This window comes from Equus caballus, chromosome 14, assembly GCF_041296265.1.
Source record: "Equus caballus isolate H_3958 breed thoroughbred chromosome 14, TB-T2T, whole genome shotgun sequence".
Classification (NCBI taxonomy): Eukaryota; Metazoa; Chordata; class Mammalia; order Perissodactyla; family Equidae; genus Equus; species Equus caballus.
In genome coordinates, this window is record NC_091697.1 from 13,555,870 (window position 1) to 13,569,889 (window position 14,020).

General features: G+C 45.2%; 1 long non-coding RNA gene across 12 annotated transcripts in view; it reads left to right on the forward strand.

The window, feature by feature from the left end:
* Positions 1–13,750, forward strand: part of LOC138917404 (uncharacterized) — a 30,190-nt gene extending 16,440 nt beyond the window's left edge. The window contains exons 6-10 of one of the 12 annotated variants that reach the window (XR_011425350.1): positions 230–1,056; positions 4,165–4,259; positions 4,426–4,608; positions 6,639–6,708; positions 6,805–6,940. This is a non-coding gene — a long non-coding RNA (uncharacterized lncRNA). Of the gene's footprint in view, positions 1–229; positions 1,057–4,164; positions 4,260–4,402; positions 5,290–6,638; positions 6,709–6,804; positions 6,941–8,565; positions 8,772–13,477 lie in introns of those variants that run through there. The other 11 variants (XR_011425359.1, XR_011425352.1, XR_011425361.1 and 8 more) reach the window with 11 other exon arrangements.
* The last annotated feature ends 270 nt before the right edge of the window (positions 13,751–14,020 follow it).

The following is a 14,020-nucleotide window of genomic DNA, read 5'->3' on the forward strand; positions in this document are numbered from 1 at the left end:
TGCTCACTTCATTCTCCTTGTTTATGGTTTATGCGTGTTGCTGTTTACAAAGCAGTTATGTAGAAAATCCGCTGACACTACTACCTTCGACAGTTCATTAGCCCAAGGGTGTCTGTTATGCTTTAACCAGGGCTTTGCTCATGTTCCCTTTTGCCCACATGAAGCCAGTTGTGCATTAAGAGATGACACAAACATCTCTTGAAACAAGAGATTTCTTCTTGTTTTCTAGAAGAAGTAGCGAAGCTGGTCTAGCGCTTGGTGATGTTTCCAAACAGTCCTTTTGTGAATGGCCGTGAGAAGATGTCCTTCTTCAGCCAAGGATGAAGTCTTATACTTTGTATTATTTAAAGTACCTGATGCCATGCTACACAACTAGTGAGTGTGCATCCATCCATCTGACAGATATTTATTGACTCACCTACCAGCTGACTGCCTGGGAAGCCAGAGCAGTTTGCCAACTAATATGGTTAATTGGGATTTGATAAGTGCTATAAAGACACCAGAGATTCAGCAGTTTCTCCCAGCTATGGAACTTATTTTGGCTAATGGATATCACTCCCACTCCCATTTCAATCTTACAAAGGGATGCTAGAAGAGGATTGAGCAGTCAGAAGGTGGAAACTTAATAAAAATTGAAAGTCAGAGACGGGAGGGAATGAAAGCAGCAGAGGAAGAAGGAGGCAGAGACTGGACGGCCAGCAAGGCCTCAGTGCCCTGCACAGTTTAAGCTGAGCCAGGTATTCTTCCTGTTTCCTTGCTTGATCTTTGCTTGATCCTCCCTCTTGCCGACGCCCTCACCTGGAGGAGTCAAGCCCAGCACAGATGCCACTGAGACAGGTCAAAGCCAGGGAAAGGTCCTGGGATCAAAACTTGGCTAAGTATGATCCAAACTTCCAAGCAGTCAGAAGTAGAAAGAGCCAGAAGATAAACCTAACCCATTTTTGAAGGGGTGCCAAAGGTGAAAAGCAGGAAAACCAAAATTACTCATCAAGTCTAAAGGGGGAGCACAGAGCCAGAAGCTGAGAGGAGAAGAGGAGTCAAGCGAGTCAGTGCCAGGTAAAAACAGAAATAGAAAGTTGAAAAAAAAAAAAAAAAACAAAGCAAAGCGAAATGAAGGGTCCAAGACAATAATTGGGAGCATTGCCTGGGGTTTGATAATGGATTTTATGGGTTAGCTTAAGTTAAAAGCAAAAGATGTGAGCAGATACCTTCCTTCCTTCTGACATTATCTCCCACCTTATCAACAGTCCATTGTTACCAAGGCATTAACAACACTTACCAAACAAAGTCTAGAAGCCCTTTGGGCAGTCTTGCTAAGAACCATCTTAGTCTAGACTGATTTGGCCTTGAGGATGACCACATCTCCTCAGGACAGTTCTCCCTGGAGTCCTCCATTGGCTATTTTGGGAAATGACGCACTTGGACAAATGGTCTACCTAAATGAATGGTTCAGGTCTGAGCAGCATGAGACACTGGCAGATAGGAATGCCTCCCTTAGCAGCAGGAAATTCAGCACTTACCATGTCCCATGCGGCATGCTCTCCCAGAATACTTTTAATATGATATCCCAGTGTATTTAACATTTTAAAATTACTCCATTTGGTTAAAATCAATTAGATTTTTTTGAGGATCTTGGTCTTTCTCCAGCCCAGTTTAAACCATAATTTCCTGAAGACTAGGATTATCTCGCCATGTTCTTTTTCACGTCCCCGTCGTTTCTAGTCAAGCCTCAAAACGTGAAGTCTGCACTGTGGGTTCATAGCACCTCAGAGATCATCTCGATTCTCCCCATCCCACGGTGGGAAATTGACCTCAGTGAACGTGGAGTAGAGTGTTTAGTATCAGCCTTAAAATAAGTGTTTTCTTTTTTATTGTCTTTTCTTCCTGTCTGCTTTTCAGAGTAGAAGCAACAGTAATTTAAACTTTTCTACTATGTGACCTACACTCCACAGGTACCTTATAATAGCTGAGCCAGGGCTTAACAAAGGAATTGGGTGTGTGTGGTATTTGTGTGAGCATGTGCTTGTGTGTGTGTGTGTGTGTGTCACAATCTGATTGCCGATGTGGGATGGGAGATGGGAAAGAATGTTTAGGCACTTGTGTATTTATATCAAAGAGATGGTAGGACCCACAAAAAAGAATTCATTTTTTGTGATGTTAATGTTATATTTTGGGGGGAGGTTTTGGGGGAGGAAGATTTGCTTCTAAGGGGTGGACTCATATCTCTGTGTGGGGAGGCTCAGTTATAACGACAACTGAAGTCTCTCCTGGCGTTGGCATATTTCATTCTCGTAGGGAGAAATGCAATGCTCATCCCTCCTCCCTCACACCCCCCACCACTTCCTTGGTGCCCTTCCAAGGTAGGGCCCTTGGTGCTGGCTGCTCATTCCTCCCCCAGGGGTGGCTTTCCAAGGCCAAGAGGGCCAGAGAGGGCTGCTGCCAGAGATGCTTCTGTTCTGGCTCCTCCTCACTCCCCTTCCTGTCTGCTGGGCCTTTTGGTGGCAGCACCTAGTCCTGACGGGGTTAGAGTACCACCCTGGAGCGGATGGTGTGTGCACCAGCAAGCATCCAGTCAATTCATGAGTTATCCTCTGCGTGAGCTGGGCTGTGATGTGCCGTTATCTTCCTGCTCCCATTGTACACTTCACACACCAGCTTTCTCTCCAGACAGTTGTTTGATCACTAACTACTTCGAATATCATGACCATAGGCTCATTTATTTTTTTCTGTTTTAAAGGATGGTGCTGGTGTGCACAGGGAGCAGCCACGTCAATTTACACATTTGCCAAGGTATCCGATTGTGAGCTGCCTATCAAGGTGCTGACTTTAATAAAAGCTTATTACCATGAGCATTATTTAGCATTTATGTGGCTCCTCACAATTGTTTACCCATTATTTCTCAGCGCTCCCCTGTCCAGGTGATCAGTGTTAGCAACCCGCATTGTAGAGGCAATAAATCCGGGGTCCTGGAGAGGTTTTAGTAATATCCCTAAAAGGACACAAAGTGAATAACCACAGAACAGTGACTTTCCTGGAACCCCTTGAAACTGGCCTGGACCCCTCTCCCTCTAGCATACTTGGCGAGTTCACTCATTCCATCATCTGGTTTGCAGACCTGCACAGGGTGGGCTCTTCTCACAGATTGCAGCTCCGATACCCTGAGGCCTTCCCTGGCAACCTTATCTACAACAGCATCCCTTCCCCAAGGCTCTATCACATTCCTGTGTTTATGGACTCCACAGAGCTTAGTGCCACCTGAAGTTATCTCGTTTATGTGAAGTTGTGTGTCTTTGTGTTTGTTGTCTGTCTGCACCATTCAGGAAGGTCATCACTATGAAAATAGCAGTCTTGCCTGGGTTGTTCATGCTGTGTCCATCCTCTTTGTTGAAAGCACCTGTCATTACAGTAGGCACTCAGTAATGCTTGTTGAGAGAATGACAAAGACAGACCCTGTAAATACTGTTACTCACACGTCATTTTCTTTGCCTTTTCATCTCTTTCTGGATTTTCTGGCCATAGTCACACATACAGTCAGTTATTCTCAATTACGCTGGAGCTAATGATCCAGGCTGTGGATGGCCCAGGTCCTTGGCTTCCTTCCCTCTCTGGCTTCCTCTCCTCTGGAGATTCCTCCAGATCTTTCGGTCTTTTCTGGCCTTAGTTGAGAGGGGTCGAGAGGAGAGTAGGGCAATGAAAGTCCTATTAGACAATTTTGCAAGTTCTAATAGCTTTTGACAGGTACAAAGTTGAAATTATTGATCTGAAGATTTATTTTTTACCTTATTTGTGGATTTAAAAAAATGCCTCTGTTTTATATATGCAGTACAGTGAAAAGTGCTTTGAAGAAGTTAAAAACACTGGATAAATGTAAGAGAGAATTATGTATGTATGTAGTCCCATTAACCTTGGTAATTGAGACTTGGTTGTAGATTTAAAATATAATTAGTTTTGATAGAACAGTAGCTCACACTTTTCTAATGGGTAGAGCCAGACGAGGCTTAGAAAACGTACCTTTGGTAGATTTTATTTTTGAGCCATCAAATCAAGACAAAGCTTACAATTCCTTCAGAGGCTAAAAGGGTGGCAGTAGTCGTGATTTCTCATCAACAAGTAAGAATAGGCAAATGGTCTTAAACGATTGAGTTTTCTTGCTTCAAATTTCAGGACAATGAGAATACAGTTTCCTCCGAAAAAATCTTAGGCTGATCTTGGAAGAAAGACCCCCTGGATCATCTAAAAATAAAGTTTTCTATTTAAAGGTTGGTTTTAATGTTCATTATAGCCCTATGTGCTACCAGAAAATGGTTTGCCTTTTTGTTTTAAACATAAGGAATCAATGTAACGCCTTATACCTGATAACCTGTGCTGTTGTATTTGGTCCTCCCTACAACTCTGTCCATAGATATTATTGTTGCCACTTTATAGATGAAAAAACGGAAGCAAAACCATTAAGTGCCTTCCCCAAGGTCTTAAAAGAAGTCACCAAGAAGGTGGTGTGGCTCAAGTCTCCTGACTCCAGTTTACTATTTCCCACAATAATGTTGGAAAACCACATTGGAACGGGAAGACTCATTCCAAGTACTGCTGTCACACCAGCAAGCTTCAAAGGTCAGGCAGATATTTTACTTTACGGTTAAATTGGCCACGTTTGCTCAGTGTGTGCTATATCCCAGGCCCTGTGCTTTGCCCTGGGAGGATTCTGGGAAAGTAAAAGACGGATTAGACTTTTCTGGCTCTTACAAGCTGGTGGGAATGGGAGACACATACATACAAACGTGGAAGGGCAAGGGGGACAGTGCACTAAGAGAGATACACAGCTCTGTGGGAGCAGGGGAGGAGCAGTCTCTGAACACGTTCCAGGAAAGGAGTCACCTTCCATGCCAAGATGAACTTTGCATGAATAAAGATTTAAGTGAGGAAAGATTGAGAAGAGTGAAGAGGGGAATGGGGTGTCGACCAAATTTCATCCACCTGCAATTTTACTTACTCAAATTTTATCTACCACGGCAAGAAGTTAGTGTCTAATATTTTAAAATTACTTTTAAATACAAGTATTTGCGTATTAGTTATATAAATAGAGGTAAACACCAGAACAACTGTGATAGAAACGGCTCAAGTGGTTTCCATGGGGAATGGAACTGGGGGGATAGGAAGGATTGGGGTTGTGAGGTGGGGGAGGGCCTGCCGTGGTTCTTTATAAAGCCTTCAGTACTATTTGGTTTTAAAGGCACAGGTATGGATTCCTTAGATAAATATTAATTTTTAAGTGAGCCTTAAAGAATGAGTAAGGTTTCTCCAAGGAGAGGGAGGAGGTGGGTATTTATAGCAGAGGACCCAACATTAACAGAGAGAGGCGGCAGGAGAGCAGAGGGAAGAGCAGGTGACCCATTAGGATGACTGTGGAACACACCTCCCTGCGTGGGGACACCTGAGCTGGTGCTTGATTGCAGAAGGCCTTGGATAGAAGGGCGCGCACAGACACACACACACACACACACACACAAACTCTCATGTGGTTGTCGGCAGGAAAGCAATAAAGGGTATTGGGCAAAGGGGTGATATGCTCAGAACTGAGCTTTATGTACAGCAGTGGTTCTCACCTTGGAGATTACCTTGCTTGTTAAAATTGCTGGGCCCCACATCAAAGTTTCTTCTTGAGTAGGTCCAGAGTGAGGCCCGAGAATCTGCATTTCTAATAAGTTCCCAGGCAATGCTAATGCTGCTGGTCTGGGAACCACAATTTGAGAAGCAATAATAGAGTAATCTGGCAACAAGGAGAAGTCGAGACTAGAGTAGTGGGAGAAGGAAGGTCAAGGGACTGTTCCACTAGGACAGAGCAGAAGGAATGGGGCCCTGATGGTTAGTGACGGTGAGAAAGTCCAGAACAGCAATCAAGAAAACAGACTGACGGCTTCAAAGGATAGAGGACCATTGGGCCATGTTCTGGGTCACACCAAATCACAAATCACTGTTAAATCTCCAGTGCTTGGGCCAAGTATGCCAAGAAGCACCTGAAATTCATTTTTAAAGCAGCAATCCTGTCTAGAAATTAAGCTGTGAGTTTTGCCTTACTTTCCCTTTCTTCCCCATCTCTAACCTCATTCTAGTGCAATTTAGGTTACAAAAGCATCTTCCAGGGAGAGCATTCATATCTGCACGTGGTCAGAAAGTGTATCTGTCTGTATATATAAAATCGTATTAAAGCTGGTTTCCTTATTATTTCATTTTAGAACATCCCTGTAGCTAAATGGTGTTCAAAGTAAACATGGAGAACAGAAAGCATCCATCTCTACCTAGTGGGGCAAAAAATGACTGAATTCCCATACCATATAAATACCCCATGAAAAGACAGAGGAATCCTTGATCCACCCAACATTCACTGAGTATCTGCCTTGTGGCAAGCACTGCGGATGTGCTTGGATACAAAGATAAATAAAACGTGGGCTCCACTCCCAGCAGTTCAACATCTAGCCGTCTTTGTCCCATGCTCTTAAATCTTGCTAAGGCTTGGGTTTTGTTTGTAATAGAAATTCTAAAGCAGGGACAGAAGAAGTTATCTTTTCTAAATTGCCCACCTCTGTTGTCTAATTATTCCACTGAGGAAAACACTTGGTCCTGGATTACTTCGCTGAGCTCAGATATGTTTTGCTGACACACAGAGTCTGGGCAGCATCCAGCCCCCCGTTTACTCCCTGGTCTTTAAGTCTAGTAAGTATTTTATCATTTACACCTTTCGATGTCCAAAGAGAGTGCCGCTCGGGGTTTAACACATGTAATTTCCTTTACTACCTCCCCAAATAACAGGGTCATTTCAGGACCAGGACAGTTTGGCACTGGGACGTGTTTCCCAGAAGTACTAATAGTTCGAGAGAGGAGCAAGTGTCTTCACATCTGCAGGTCTGGGTGCCGAACTTTCTACTGTCGGTGAGAATCATGTCCCAGTGAAAATGTAGAAGTGAACCAACCCTCAAAGGGATAAGGTGACAGGGAGTGGTGTTTACTTGAGTCAGAGAGTAACTGAAAATGACTTCTGCAGCTGGAATAAAACAAAGGGTTGAAGGTCAACTTCCTCTTTGATTTTGGCTAGTCAGCAGTTCAAGCAGCCTTTTCAAATGTTTCGTGTCTGCTGACTTGTCCAACTCTATAAAAGACCCCACATCTTGCACCAACCTGTACCTCTTGGGCACTGGAGCGAAACAAAAGGAAAAATGTTCCGTCTTATTAGAATTAATGAAGTCATGCCACTCACATCCGTCCACGTTACTCCACTTTGGTCACCACCATTGTGGTCCATGCTGACATCATTTCTCTCGTAGATTACTGCAGTGGCCTTCTCACTGGTCTCTCACATCCTGTTTACCCCATCCAAAGCATTCTTCACATTAAATCACTGTAATTCATTAATTCACAGTATTAATTCACAGTAATCTTTTGGAAACTCAAATAATACAACTAAAATCTGAATACCCTACACATATAAAGAAATCCTAACTTAAAAATTTCCCCTGGCTCCCCATTGCTCCAAAGACTTAACTAGTTCATTTGGCCCAGAGAACTCTGCTTAATCGGTGCCTCCCACGCTTTTCCCTCTTCTTGCTGCATCACGTTCCTCCCTCCTCACTCTCCCTGCTCTCATCACCCAGATTCCTCTGCCTGGAACACTTCTCCCTCCCTGCTTTGCCAAGTTGTCTCCTACTCACCTTTTACCTCTTAAGCCTTATCAGCTCCTGAGGGGTGGGTGAGGAAGACCCTCTTCTCCTTGGTTAGGCCAAATCCCCATGTTTTAAACTCCCTTGGCATCGACAACCAGCTCATGAACCCTTCATAGAATGTAACATGGGACATTTACACAATCTCGTATGATTGATTTCTGCCTGATCTCCCCTCTAGACTGTAAGATCCATGAAGGCAGAGACTCTACCTTTTTGCTTACCATTGTATTCCAGAGCCTGGCATAGTGTCTGGCACATGTTAGGTACTAAATAAATTCATTCTGAAGGAAGGAAGAATGAATGAGTGGTAAATTGATACTTCTAAAATAATAAAGAGGAGGCCTAGCATTTTAAATGAGTGATAATAATGGGTAGCACATATTAAACTTCTAGTGTTAGGTAAACACTGTTCAAAACTCTTTACTCATTCATTCCAGTTCCGAGGACCAACCCTATGAGTACACGTCAGTATCTGCACATAATAGATGAGATCTGAGACTCAGGCTACTTGTGCAAGGCCAGGCAGCCAGTGTAAGGTGAAGCCTTAACAGTTGTCAATGTTGTTACTCTATTTATTACTATTCTCACCTTGGTGGAGTTCCTAAGAGTGCCATCGTCAAAGGGGGTGGTGTTGGGCAGGCACAGCCCGCCCCCAGGCCTCTGAGCGCCTTCTCAGGCTGGGCCTGGAGTGAGAGTTTGGGGGCCCAGGGGCTGTGAGGGCCTGCCCACCGTAATGGAAATGGCAGATGGAGGAAAGGATCCTTCAGGCTGGGCAGTGGGGAAGGTCACTCAGGCATCCAGAAACCTTCCTCAGAACCTGTCTTTGAATTAAATCTCAACTCATATCTTCCAGAAGCCTGAGGTGAGATGTCTGGCCGTGTTGCTAGTGCCGTCGCCCTCAAGAAGCCAAACAGGCTCTCAGAGTCTCTCAGGCCCTGCCCCCGGACGTGGCCCCGCCCCAGAGCATGCTGGGCAGGACCTCCCCATAGATCCCTCCCATTGCCAATGTATTCCTCCAGAGGATTCTGAGCTCTGCTTGGTGTTTCCAGCTGTGATGAGGTAAATGTAGTCTTGGTCCTCTGGAAAAGTAGATAATTAAGGCAGATAGTCCACACATGTGAAAGTGGTGTGACTTGGAAAGGGTGGGCAGATCCCAGGTTGGGAGGATTAAGGAAAGCATTGAGGGAAACCTTTCAGTATGGTGGGAAGGAAGGAGGAAAGAAGAGATGGAGGATCTCATTTTGGTTTTGGTTTTGTTTTGTTTTGAAGTTTTTATGAAGAAAAGTTCCCATCTGATGACTTCTCTGTTTCCCTCTGGTGGTCCAGCACATATGATCAATGAGCGAGGAGTGTGGACAAGGTGTAGGAAAGTGGAATTGTTTTGAGAACTTAGGCAAGCGAGTTGACTGAGAAAACAATCACAGAAGCTCCCCCGAGACAGGGCCTCTGTTTGTTGCCTCCACTGGGTGTCCCAAGTGCTTGGAAGAGCGTCTGGCACATGGTAACACAGGAGGAATGACTGGATTCTGAGGCAGTGGTGGAGCTGAGCAACAGATGTAGAACAGAAGTTTATGGGGCACAAACACACTTGTGTGATTTTATCCAAGAGGAAGCAGGCCCTTATTTGAAGGCAGTTCTAAAACAGGCAGAGTTGGATTTTGCTAGACAGGACGAATGAAAGAAGGGGGTAGGCTGTTTAGAGCAGAGCAGTATATTTAGGTTTAGGATTAAGTGATGCCCCATGAAGTTTTCCTTGGAGAGGGAGGAAATGAAGACAAAGGTTGTCAGGTAAGCAGGGGAAAGTATGGAGTGGCTTGTAGTTCCTGAATAGGTTGAGGCATTAGCATGCTGAGGGCAGAAGCTGAGAGGATAAAGGGAGGAATGTCAGACTGTATTTTTTCAGAACACACAAGTGTTGCTGGTGATAAGTTCTAGGATATGGCCATAACTGAACTGGAATGAAGGTAAAGGACTCTAAGATGAGAAGGAGCAGACAGTGAGAGATCAGATCATTGGATGGTCTATCTGCATGGATGTTGGGGCCTCTGATTGATTCCTTCCCCTTTGAGTTCCTTTCCTGTCCACAGAATTGGCATTTCCTCTAACTCTAACCTTCAGTCCATGGCATGACTCTGGACAAGAAGGCAGAAATGGGGTGGTGAGAGAGAGGGTTGAAGTAGACATCCGTTTTGTTTTTGTTTTTATTTTGACACTCAGCATTCACTCACCTTCTAAAAATAGTCCTTCTTTTGCCCTCTGGGGATCTAACCCCGTTGTCAGTTTCAGTCCATGTGAAGTGGAGCTGTTTACCACTAACGCTCTTACTTTAAAGGAGGGCATTGAAGTCAGGCTTGGCCAAAAAGATTGGTCCATGCTTTTGGCAACAGTGATTGGTCAGGGATGGGCATGTGACCCAACAGGAAACAATAAGGCACAGTGGGACTTTTGAAGGGACTAGTGGGAGAAACAACCCATTTTTAGCTGCGCTTTTAGTTTGGAAGATGTAGCTACGAACTTGCCAGACAGACTTACAAGGTAGCCAGTCCAGAATCTAGAGCAGAGAAATGGATAGAAACTGAAACTTGATGACATCAGCTGAGCCCCAATATGAATCCTCCTGCGTGAGGGCAGCCTTACTCCCAGAGCTTTTTCAGGTGCCTGAGTCAACAGATCCTGTTTTTAAAGTCAGTTGAATTGCGCTTGCCATCATTTACATCCAAAGAATCCCTCACAGCCTAAGGGGGCTCTCCATCCCTGGCTCCCTCTTCTGTGCTAGCACTCTGAATATATATTACCTTCTCTGTCCTTCAGGTCGTGCCCTTCTATAAAAGAGGGTAAAGAAACCTACTTCAAAGCATTGTAAAGTTTAAATGGGATAATATACATAAAAAGCATAAATTTGTTTCACAACATTGAAGTACAATAAGCAGTACTTAATTTTTCTAAATTAAATTAAATCTGGCTCAAAGACCCCATTTTAAAGGGTAGGAAGATATACAATAGTAGTCATTAATGGGAGCTTTTTGCCTATTTAGTTAAGTATTCACCATCAAATATGTAGGTAAGAGCCTGTGATCTTGAGTCCATCTTGGTTGCCCCTGGGACTTTCATTGCCCAAGCCCTTCAGGCCCATTGAAAGGCCAGTGGCTGCACAGCCTCTGTGCTAAGTGTGAGCAATGCCGTGTCTTGCGACAGCTCTCAAGATGATGGGGCTTGATGATTAGTCATCTCAGCATCATCACTTCATCCCTTAAAACATTGTGCTGTCTCCTAGAGGACTTCCACACAGAACCCGTCCACCTAAGGGACTCGTGTCTACATCCTGATTCTCAGGGTCTTGGAGCCACTGCTACCTTTAGGCAACTCTCCTTCTCTCACCCCAGCACTTGTGTCAACCCCTATCTCCTCTCTCCTTGGAGCAGCCAGCTAAAGTCTCCTCCCACATGAGGGTCTGGACAGGACTGTACAACAGGTGTCTCACAACTTCTGCTTGGGTTCAGGAAACATGAAAGCCATTAATAACTCCTGAACCCAGAAGCCCAGAACTTCCTGTAAGACAAATGAGGAAAGGTAACTTTTATTCCTTCTGGAATCCCCTCAGGTGGAGGGTAGAAACAGCATTATCCTGCTTCAAATGAAGGTTGCCTCAAGCTGGGCAAGAATCCCTGCAAAGGAAAATTACCTACTCTTGTCAGCCCAACCCCCTCCCACAGTGAAGCATTGCTAAACTTGCATAATACTCAGTTCCTTCTCTACCTCCTGGCCCCCATAGAAGGAAGGAACAGACCCCGAGTCTCCTGGGAGAGATAGGGAGGCAGCCTCCACAAATCTCTGAGCTTCCACTTGGCCTCCCTAAGGAAGACCAAACGTGTCCTTGTGACCCCAGGAAAATAGCCTAAATTAGGCTCTGATCCAGGGCCAATGGAAGTTCCAGAGGAAAGGCCTCAAGAGGAGCCCCGGGGCCAGCCCCGTGGCCAAGTGGTTAAGTTCGCACGCTCCGCATTGGCGGCCCAGGGTTTCACTGGTTCGGATCCTGGGTGTGGACGTGGCACTGCTCCTCAGGCCACATTGAGGCGGCGTCCCACATGCCACAACTAGAGGGACCCACAACTGAAATATACAACTATGTACTGAGGGGATTTGTGGAGAAAAAAAGAAGGAGAAGATTGGCAACAGTTGTTAGCTCAGGTGCCAATCTTTTAAAAAAAAAAAAAAAGAGAGAGAAGAGCCCCTTCTCATAGCCTGGGCCCCTTCATTGTGGCTGCAGATTACGGCACAGTTCTGAGTGTTAATCCATGTGAAGGCTGCCTCAAGAAAGCTGATTCCCTTAGGCAGCACCTGGTACCAGAGAAATTCACAGTGCCTGAAGCTGAGATCTGGGGTTCCCATACCCAAGCCACATCAAGGTACCAGTCAATTCATGCATTTTATTCGCCCTGACATTAGGTTTGGAGTGTGGGCTTGAGGGTATAAAAATTCAGGTAACCCATTCCCATCACATTCTATGTCACTGAAAATTCTTCAGGTGCCACAGAGTACCATGTAAATGAGACCCCCCCCCCCCCCCCCCCCCCCCCCCAAGCTGCACAGCACTGATCTCTGGGTATAAGCAGCAAGCCCATGAAATCTAGAGAAATTCCTCCTCATCTCTCCAGTCACTGTTCAGCTAATACGTTTTCCTTCTTTTGGTAAGAGTCCTGCTTTCCCATAGGAACTGGAATCTGGGAGAAAGGAAAACAGTACTAGAAGCAGAACAAGAGTGTGGGATCACTCCTGGGTGGTACTGTCACCTCATTTGGACAGTTCACTGCCTAGATGTGCTGAGTGTGCAAATTCTGTCTCGTTGCCTCATCCAGTGTTTCTCTGAATAGAAGCAAATATCTGGGCACCAGGTATGACTTGTCTTGTGACCCCAGCCAGTAAGTCAGCCCTTTTGAGCCACCACCTCTCCCTTGGTTAGAAGCTCTTTGGCAATGGGTTCATGGAAAACATCCCAGAATGGGAGCTACATGCTGAATTCCCTAGTACTGGCTTTGCCATCGATTGTGTGATTCATTCTCTCTGATGTTCAAGCTGTGAGAAGCAAATTTGAAATGATGGATGTGCTATATTAAATATATCAATAAGAGCAGAAGTTAAACCTTGCAAGCTGTAGGGTTTGCTTCCTCGATAAGCCTGGCTATCTCTATGGGAACTGAAGGTTGCTTCTTTAGGCCTATAGTCGGGGAGCTAGAGCAGAGTGGAGATTTGGTGGCGGAGCGAGGATGAGCCGTCTTGCTCCTAATTTTTCCTCCCCTCTAAGTCTGAATACTGGCAGTGGTGAGGCAGGTGGTTCTAAGGGCTCCTTTCACTTTACCGTTCATGATGACCCCACACCGCCTTTACCTCCATGCCACCTTTCCCTGCTTCTTTGGATGCTTCAATCTCTTTGATGTTTTTCTTACCAGACGTTTCTCCGCTTAGCCATTAAACAGCTTTACCTTTGATGACGTGGATATGGATGAGCACAAGGATCCACTTGGTCCCTTTGGTCACTTTTGCTTCAGTGAACTCAGTGGGATGTCCAAGAAGAAACCCTTGTGTTAGGAAGAGTTCTAAGAAGGTTTCAAAGATCCCTTCTTTTGCTAGTCACACCCTTGTATAAACTGCTCCCCTTGAGTGTAAGCTGGACCTTGTGATTTGCTTCTGACTAATAGAATAAGGGAAAGGTGATGGGATATCATTTCCCTCGTTAGTTTACAAGATTGTGACTTCTGTCTTGCTAGCAGACTCTCTCCTGGCTTTGATGAAGCAAGCTGCCATGTTGGAGAGGCCTACATGACAAGGAACTGAAGGTTGCCTCCGGCCAACTCCAGCCAACAGCCATCCAGGAATTGAGGCTCTCTGTCCAACAGGCCTTCAGGAACTGCATCCAGCCAGCAGCTATAGAAGTGAGCGAAGAAGTGTGTATTTCCCCAGTCAAGCCTTCAGCTGAGACCCCAGCCCCAGCTGCCACCTTAATTGCAGCCTTGTGAGAGACCTTGGAGCAGAGAACCCAGGTGGGCCTTGCCTAGATCCCTCACCAACAGAAACTATGAATTAATAAATACTTGGTTTTTTAAGCCACTAACTTTTGGGGTATTTGTTATATAGGAACTAACACACCCCTAAATTACTGTAACCTTGGTGTAAGATGTAGCATGGCTGGGAAGGCAGGCACCAAATGAGAGGACAACCTCCTTGACAGCATTCCTGGAGATACTGTCTTCAATCTCGAAGACTATCCCAAGTTCTCTTAGCTGCAGTGGTATCATTGTGCTCCCCCCAGC